At 40.9% G+C, this 9109-nt stretch overlaps 1 long non-coding RNA gene across 1 annotated transcript; it reads right to left on the reverse strand.

Annotated features, from left to right (window-relative positions):
• Positions 1–2076: 2076 nt before the first annotated feature.
• On the reverse strand, positions 2077–3551 carry LOC146423943 (uncharacterized). The gene is made up of 2 exons (XR_014847203.1): positions 3299–3551; positions 2077–2818 (listed from the first exon to the last, which is right to left on the reverse strand). It is a non-coding gene; the product is annotated as an uncharacterized LOC146423943 (long non-coding RNA).
• Positions 3552–9109: the final 5558 nt, after the last annotated feature.

Raw genomic sequence — 9109 nt, forward strand, 5'->3', positions numbered from 1 at the left:
GTATGAATCAATGTCAGCTGAGGCTGTCTCACAGCTTATTCTGGTCTATTTTTCTACTAATGTATTTATGTACTTATGTACTTATATGTATATATATATGCAAGACTTGTCAAATGTGAGGGGGAGAAAAGGCTGAGAAGTGCATTTTTGGAAGGGATCAGGATGTCATCTAAGTGACCAGGGTTAAAAAGATACTTGGGAAAAAATCAGGATTAAGGATTTCTTGCACCACTGTAAACACTACTTGAACACTAACTCAAAAAGATGTGGTTTTAACTAACCCTAACACAAAAAAAGATTTAAAAAAAGACAAAAAAGATAAAGCAGTAAGTGAGTTTAAGCAGTGACACCAAGTATGCACTGAGTCAGTACAATTCTAACATGAGTGAAAATGTTGCAAGTGGCTGCTGTTGACAATTTTTCTACTGGTGCTGCTTTGTCTCTGCATGCCTGATGATGCAAAGGCTTTTCAAGTGCAAGAACACTTTGAAGCTACATTCAAATTAAAATGTCTGTGGGTACCTAAAATTTTCTATCCCAAATCCCTTTTCTACCAGTTAATTTTATTCTTATTTAGCATGTTTCAGCTCAAACCCTGAAAATGGTTCCTCTTCACAGGGCAGATTCCCACTTTTTCTTACCCAGAGAGCACCTGGAATATATCACTCACTGCTGCCTTTTCTGTCACTGTGCAGGGCACTTAGATAACACAGCCACAGTGGGACTATCAGCTAAGATAGAAACATGAGTGCAACTTTTAATACAATGTTGAAAAGAGATCATGGCTGGGAAGCATTAAAACCCTAAGAGAAGCAAAATCAAGAAGAAGCTCAATACTACATATAGGGCGTGGTTTTTTCCGAGTCTTCTGAATAATTTTCTTAATATTTTTAAGCTGTGTGGTACTACACAAGGGAAGAGGAATTATGTTACAGTTTCAGATGAGGTGTGCTGAAAGACCCAGGGCTGATGCAGTTTGCAGCCTTGGAGTTTCCCTTCTGAAGTTCAAACCTCTGTGCCAGCCTCAGGCTCCGGGAGCACAAGGGAAAAGCAGGAGTGCTCCCTGTGTACGCGACCCCATTTACGTGCAGCAGGCACTGGAAATGTGCTCAGTATCTCCAGCAAACCCAGCGAGAGATTCCAGTGGCCAGATAGCAGCTCTGTTTATGTGCATGTAAACAAAATTCACTGATAAAATTGGCCTTTTTTTCTTTTCCATAAATCTCCCCTCTGGATTTTTTTTTTCTTTTTCCTAACAACTGTCATGATGCTGATGAAAAACAATCTCTTTGCCTTTTTGAACCTGGTGTCTCTAACGACAGCAATCTTTTATAAATCCAAAGAAAGCAGTAGTCCAGTGCTTTAAGGGGATGGCTTGGTGGATTTTTAGTTGGTTTTTTTTTACTAAAACCCACTAATTCCAGCTGAAATAAGCAAGAAAAAACTGTTGAACTTAATAGCTGAAACAGTTGGCTTAGAAATAGGCTTGGAAACAGCATGAATTATTTCAGGGAAGTTAAGTGGACTGTACCCAGCTTCAAGTTTAATATCCAAAACATTACTGCTGATAATGGATTTTTATATTCCCCTACTGAGTTTGTAAGAAGATGACATCAGGTGAAGACTTACTGGTATTACTGGATGGTGAAGGGAGGTTTATCTACACAATTCAAACTAGACTGAAGCAGAGAATATTTAACTGGGTGCAGTATAAGGCATCACTAAACATGCCCTGCTTAATGGTGCTAGAAATCTGATTACTTTCTTCAAAACATTTAAGAAGTCAGTTCACCGCGCACAGTTTTAATTTTTAATGAAATTTACTTTAAAAAAAACAGATAATCAATGAAAAGCAATAGAAATCTGGAACTGTAAGGGCTGCATGTCACAGTCACACTTCTTTATTTTTTTTTCTATTACAGTTTTACCTGTCCTTTCTGTCTTTCCAATTCTATAAGCAATCATTAAAAAAGGTTTGCTATAATACATCATTAACATAGTGAAACACAGGGAAATGTATATATCCCTAGAGAGCTACCTAGTGAGTACTGAAATGGATTGGGGGAGGGCGGAAAGGAGGGATGTTGTTATTTTTATTTGAATTCCATTCCCAGCAAGCAGAGGAAATCTAATGAATTCACACCAGGTATCCTCCCACTGTAGATTAATCTCTATTACACAGCACAACTCATAATTGGGCACAATTGTTTCCCATCATATCAAAATTATTTTTCCAATACCAGAACGCTCTGGATGCTTCACATAAAGGGCAAAAAAAATGAGAATCACAGAAATTATTCAGGACATTACAACAAAATACTGAATGGGCCTGCTGATAAACAAATACAGCTTATGCACCAGCTCAGGTTTTCACTGCAAAATCCATTTTATGTAGTGTTTTCCTGCCTTCGAAAATTATCTCTTCAGATGAATATTGAATATAGAAAATAATGTTAAATATGTTTTATTTCCCCTTAATATAGCTGCAGTATCTCTCTGTGTGCAGCACTCTTTCTCCATCAATGTTTATTTTATTCCCATACAGACAAATTTTATTAAGGGTAAGCTGGCCCATTCTCTTAAAGACATTCCCAGGAGATAACATGGGAACAGGCAGTGAGAAGGCTGTGACATTATGGTAGCTCAGAAGAAAATTCTGGTAGTAAAGACACTACAATAAAACAGTAGAAAACAAAGTGTTGTGGGACTTCCCAACTCAAATTTGACCACAAATATGAAAATATTTTACTTTACCATTGCCATTGAGATTGGTGGATAACTGGTGAAAAAATACCTATATATAGTGTAATTAATAAGCCTGTATTTGTTGATCAAATCATTATGTAATGGATAGTTCTGTGTTTGTTAATAAAACCTTTACTCTTGACTAACTGGGGAGGAGGGGAAGACTGCTTGTGGTTGAGCCAGTTACTGTGTTGCGAGGTGCCTGGGCAAGCAACGCTGGAGCAGGCGATGTGTACAAGGTAGTCGCCTGAAAGCTGCACAGGTAGAGTTCCAATCTTCGACCTCGTAATCACCGGGAGGCAGAGTAAGCCCCCAGCAACAAGCCGCGCAGACGCAGAGTACCCTAGAAACAGCACACTCCGGGAGGCGAGGAGTATATAACTGGGGGTTCAGAAAGGGGAGTTGCTGTTGTTGGCAGGGCTAGAGACCATCCAGCAGCCCAGCACTGTATTGCTTACTGCCTGCTTGCTCAATAAACCTAATTGGTTCAATTAGCCTGGCTCTCGCCACTTTACTGACTCTAAATTTATAACATATAGTATAAAAATTTAACTGGAATCTAGAGAGCCATATTTCCACTGAAATTGCAGTGGTTTTTGTACAGTTGATGACCACAGCCACAGCATAATGCACTGTCCAAGCAAGGGGCTGGGTCTACGTTAGTAACTCACATCTTACTAAAAGAAGTGGTTTCCTTTAATTTCAAAAATCAACAATATTTCAAAAGGGACATTAATAAACAGTAATTAACTCAGAGCATTGAAGAACACCTCTCACAGAATCATTAAGGTAGAAAAAGACCTCCACAATCAAGTCAAATCTTTGACCAAACAGCACCACATCAACGAAACCAGAGCACAGAGTGCCACATCCAGTGGTTTCCTACACACTTTTAACGATGGTGACTCCACTTCCCTGGGCAGCCCCTTCCAACGACTGACCACCTTTTCAAGGAAGAAAATGTCCCTCATTGTGTGACCTGAACCTCCCCAGGGGCAGCTTGAGGGTTATTGGCAGTCAAAATTTGCATTCACAGATTTCAGAAGATATTTAGAAGAACATGAATGAGAGAGACATAAATGAAATTGACAGGAAGGTTAACTAGTGTTTTACTCTAGTGTTTTACGGGTGGAATTCCTTCACCAACCTGTGGTTTTCTATACAAAATTCTAAATTCGCATTTCCCAGTATTGCACAATTTTTATCAGTACTTTGTCATCATAACTATCTATAACATCATAACTCTTAGGACAGGTACTAAAATCTGTTTCCTTTAATAAGGAAATAAGTGCTACCAAGGAAACAGAGTTCTCCTCTGACTTCACTGGTTTATTTTGTGAAAATTCCTTTTAGCAACTCTTGTCTCATTTTATAAGAGGGATATGATAAATCCCAGCCTTTGCCTGACATACAGAAAAAGAAGGTAAGGAATTTTCATTATAATAATGGATCTTCATTATTCACTTCACATACAACAGAGTAACTTTGTTTTCTTGCTGTTTCATTGCAACGGGGAAAAATTGCCCAGAAATATATGTTTCCTTGACAGGTGTGGTGATGACTGGAAGGAAAAATGAAAGCATAGAAGCATTTCCAGTTGTGTAAATAAGCCTGACAGAAGCAGATGGAACCATGTCCTCCCTCCGATAAAACTATTATCTCCACGGTCAGGGCATTTCAGGACAGCTACTGGAACATCTGATGAGGTGTTTACAAGGAAAATTAGAGGCACCTTGCATTGCTGTGCTGGCGCTGAGCACTTACCCAGTATCTTGGTTTGAAAGACAAATGTCTGCTAAGGCAGGAACCTCTCCTGGAACAGAAAATATGACCCCCTGCCCAGTTTTCGTTTCCTTCCCCCAGGGAAACTCTTGGATAGCAGAAATGCAGCCAGCTGCTCTCCTCCCCTGGGCTTGGCAACTTCTTTTATCTCTCTTAAGTATCGGGTCGTTATTGTTCTTCAGCAACAAAATGGGGGAAAATTCCCTAAACTCTAACACCCAGATCTAGGAGCATTTCTCAGGCAGGAATTTGTCCAGGAATGATCACAGGGAAAACTGATCTTATCTCCTGGTATAGGTTCAACAGATAGGAAGGCTAAAAGCTCCAATACTAATGATATTTGTTCATGGAATTCTCTGTGAATCCCTCCAAAATATTGGACTAGAGAGTTAACACAGATCCTTAGAAAGCACCACCCTAGAAAATCAAATTTGTAACTCAGGTTTCCTGCTAAACAAGTGATCAACACCCTTGTTACAGGGGAGAGGGAAAGAGAATAACTGAATTTTATTTTTTTTAAGATTTTTTTCAAGATCCCTTTGAAGGAGATAATTCTCTAACTATGCTTGGTCAAGGAGAAAAGAGAAAAATTTTGAATTGTGAACACCCCCTTAGAGAATTCAGCCACAAAAATATTTGCCCCTTTTACTACCTAAACCCCTGTTCTTACTCTGGTGCCACTGAAATGAGAAAGAAATGAGCTGGGTAGACCCATTCGGTATCTTAACTTCTTACACCAGGCCAGGAAATGCAAGAGTCTGAAGTGAAAGTAATTAATTTTGCTCCCTTTGCTTCCCCTTGCATTACAAGACAAATGTTTTTTTCTGGGTGCCAACTGGACTTAGATACTCTGGCAAAGATGTGACCCACTGGCAAAAGGTTTGACCCAAAATTCAAATTCAGTTCCGAAAGAACATTAAAACAATCAAACCAGAACAGAATCCACTTGAAAAGGCTCATGCAGTTCAGAACAACTTCTTTTCTTCTTTTTTCTCTTCTGACAGAGAAGAGACAGAATATTTATAATTTAAATACAGACAGAAATGGAAGCCTGGAGCATGCAAATTTTAACAATGCAAACCAGAACCTACTCTGATTTCTGTGCTGTAAGGCTAACCCCCAAGAGGGCTCCTAAAGAATCATTAATTAATGAATAAGATAGCTGAATCTTTTTATGTAGGAAATGTCACAGATTTTAGAAGGCTACAAAGTAAAAAAAATTCCTAAGCCTGAAAGACTTTATGGGATTTACCAGGCCATCAGTGCAAAAAATGCATTCTTGTGGAGGAAACCAGAGGTGGGGTACTCCTGCCCTTGATTATCACCAGTGACTCCACCTCAGGAACCTTTATCTGGGCTGCTTTGGGCCATCCCACTTCCAACTGCAGCTTCCTCTGCAGCCTCCCATCCTTTCCCCACTGTTTTATGTGGAACTCAGCAGCTCTGGTACTTTGTGTGCTTAACTCTCCCCGCGGGGACCAGCAGTGAGGGAAGAAACACTGTGCTCTTGTTAGCAGTGCACAGGCTAGCCCGGGAAAAAGCTCCAGTCCTGGCATCCTTCGGGGTGGCTGCCCCGTGCCAAGCTGGGAACACAAAGACACTCAGCAAATACGGCTTTGGTATTAAATTTTGGTATTAAAGTGCCTTAAACTTCTCTTCTTTTGGGAGAGTCTCTGGCTAGTAGAACTCTGCTGTCCTGCACAAAGGAGCAGCATCCAGCTTTACCCCTGCGATTACCGTGTTTGCAGTTTGCCAGCTGGTTTTAAGGTGAAAAAAATGCCCTGAAGGAGGGCTCTGGCAGCTGGATGCAAGCTGGAGCAGGCTGGAGCCTATACAAAAGTAGCCAGGGGTGGGCAATGTCAGAATGCTGAATGTAGTGTTCAGTTTGGTCCTCCCACCCCACATTTTGTGCAGCATAAAATTTTGCTGCATCTACCCCAAAGAGTTTTATCAGCAGGTTGCATCCCACTGCAACTGAGAAAAAAATCCAACAAACCTTCACATGACGTGGAAACAGGTTTGGTTTTGTAGCAGTACTGCCAAATCCTCATATCACTTGTGCTACAGTACAAATACCAAGTACAAACCTAAACATCATCACAGAAAGGTCACAGGTTTTTTTATTTGGGTCATACCCTCCTCAGAGTGCCCTCTACAAAGAAGATGTAGTTTTAATAAAAAGAGTTTCATTGTGTTATGGAATGCACTTAACCACAGGAACACTCTTTTTTTATTCTATAGTACCAGTTGCTCTGCTGCTTTTGCTGTGAGGAGTATATCCAATAAAACCTGGTGAAAGAAAAATAAATTCTGGAGCTAATGCCATTTTCTGCAGCAATAAAGTCATTGCTTTCATGCTAAACACAAAAAGAATTCCCCTACACACTCCACGTTTCAAAGCGACATTTACCATATGCAAGTATTTGATGCTCTGCTGTTTTTGAACTATGCTTCTGTGTAGACTGTTCTAAGAGGCTTTTATTTATATCTGCTGTGCTATCTCAGGCTATACACATGATTTAAGCAAGTTTCTCCAAGTTTTGAGAGGTTTCCTAACAGATCTGTAACCTTGAGAAAATCATAGGCAGTTCTTATCAATCCCACTAATACCTAATTTCACACTATAGTTCTTTAATAATTCATTTGCCCAATCATGCAATCAAAAAAGTTGGAGGCCTGGGGATTAAACTCTAGGTCCAAGATCAAAGGGGAAAAGACCTGTACCTACTCCAACTAACATCTTCCCAGTCCCTGGCACATCAAATGTTAAAAAGCCATCTCGCTTTTCCCCTATGTCCTGCTGTAAGTGTGTCATGGAAAACTTTCTATGCACTAATGGATCTGAAAAACAGCACTTTGTTAAATAATGCAGCACTGATGGTATGTGCAGCAAACTGTATGTGTCATGCCAAAGATGACAAGAAAACTTCAGGATTTAGGTTTAGCCCTTCTTATTTAGCCACAGAGACTTAGATTATTTTAATAAATGTTGTCAGACAACTTCTGTGTTAAAAAAGAAAAACCGTTCACACACTGGCGTACCCTTCTAAACAGGGTTTCCAAAATGAAAAGAAATTAATCTGACAAGGGACAGAAAAGATGGTAGGGGAAAGATTTTTTTGATTGGATGGGAGCACATTCACCTTGCTTTAAACAGCTTAACCTTCATACAACCTCGAAACCCCAGAGTACTTACTTTTCCAATGTGTCTATTCCTCATCTTCAATTCTATGTGGCACTCGGGGCACCCTGCCAGTGAGAGGACAAAAGTTCAGCACAGGCTCACTGCTTGAACTTGAGAAACCAGACCCAGACCTCTCAGACTCTGACCTACTGTAAAGGAAATCTGCTGAGTATTGAGCTGCGCGTTTGTAAACGGATGAGAAAAATAAACAGGCAGGAGTAGGAGACTATTCCGCATAAAGCAAATACAGGAATTTGGACCCATAAGACAAGATAAATTAAAGACACAGAAAAAAAACTACACAGCAATACTGCATGTATCTTCTCAAGTGGAATGAGAAGCTGCTGTATTCACAGAAGTTTCAAAAAAAATACATGCAGTTTTTTGCTGGCAGCAAGTTTGAACTGCCTGAAACTTCCTCATTGTGCATTTAGAAACAGGACTTCTGTGCTCCAAATGTATTTTTAGAAAGTGGGAAAAAACATATTTCCTGGAAGCAATGCCATCTTTTTTTGTCATCAGGAACATACCCCTCCAAATCAGGATACAGTAACTGAAAAACCCTGTGTGATCCCTGAATATTAGCAGCAGGAAAGACAATCATGCAACAGAGTTCCTTTGTTTGCTTTTGCTAGAGTGCAGAATTCTCAAGCCAGCTCCAGGGCCCACACGAAAACCAAAGCAAAGAATCCCTGCTCGCTGTAAATATTTCATCATTACTTGCTTTATACATTGCAAGTTGCCAGCACATAAAGCTCCTGTCACTTGAAAACTAAAATAAAGACTTTAAACTTATACTTAATCACCATCAATATCACCAAGGCTCTAATTAAACATTCCTGCATTATGAGAGAGGCAATGTAACTGGCACGTCGCTTTGCCCCAAGAACAGGGAAGTCACGCTGGCCGGAGGCAAGCACAACAGGCAGAAAGCCACTGGGGCCAGTAAACAGGCCCAGTGCCCCGCTTAGAGGGGGGGCTGGGGGGCCAGGAGAGCTCCGATTCCCCCTCAGAAGTACAGACAAAGGCTTTCTCTGCCTCCTTACAGGGTACACCCCTCTCTCTGAGAAGCCAGAGGAACAAAACTTTGGCAACAAAGCAAACAACAGCACAGAACAAGTCCTCTCAATTGCAGGGAGACCTCGAAGAGTACAAAGCCACCCTGGGCACTGACACAGAGCCCTGGCAATGCCGGGAACATGGGATGTGCACTTTGTCCACAGGGACACTCGTGCCCCCTATACCAAAGCTACGAGGCACTGCTCCTACCCTTGCCCGCCGCTGCTCTTGCCTCGTGGTTCCACCCTGGAGATTGAATCCACTCCACCGATCGAACTGCAGCTCTCACCTCGTCATGCCACGCCTTAGGCTCATGGACAATGACAAACGCAGGCCTGA

This window comes from Lichenostomus cassidix, unplaced genomic scaffold, assembly GCF_008360975.1.
Source record: "Lichenostomus cassidix isolate B80296 unplaced genomic scaffold, HeHo_3.0 HiC_scaffold_488, whole genome shotgun sequence".
Lineage (NCBI taxonomy): Eukaryota > Metazoa > Chordata > Aves > Passeriformes > Meliphagidae > Lichenostomus > Lichenostomus cassidix.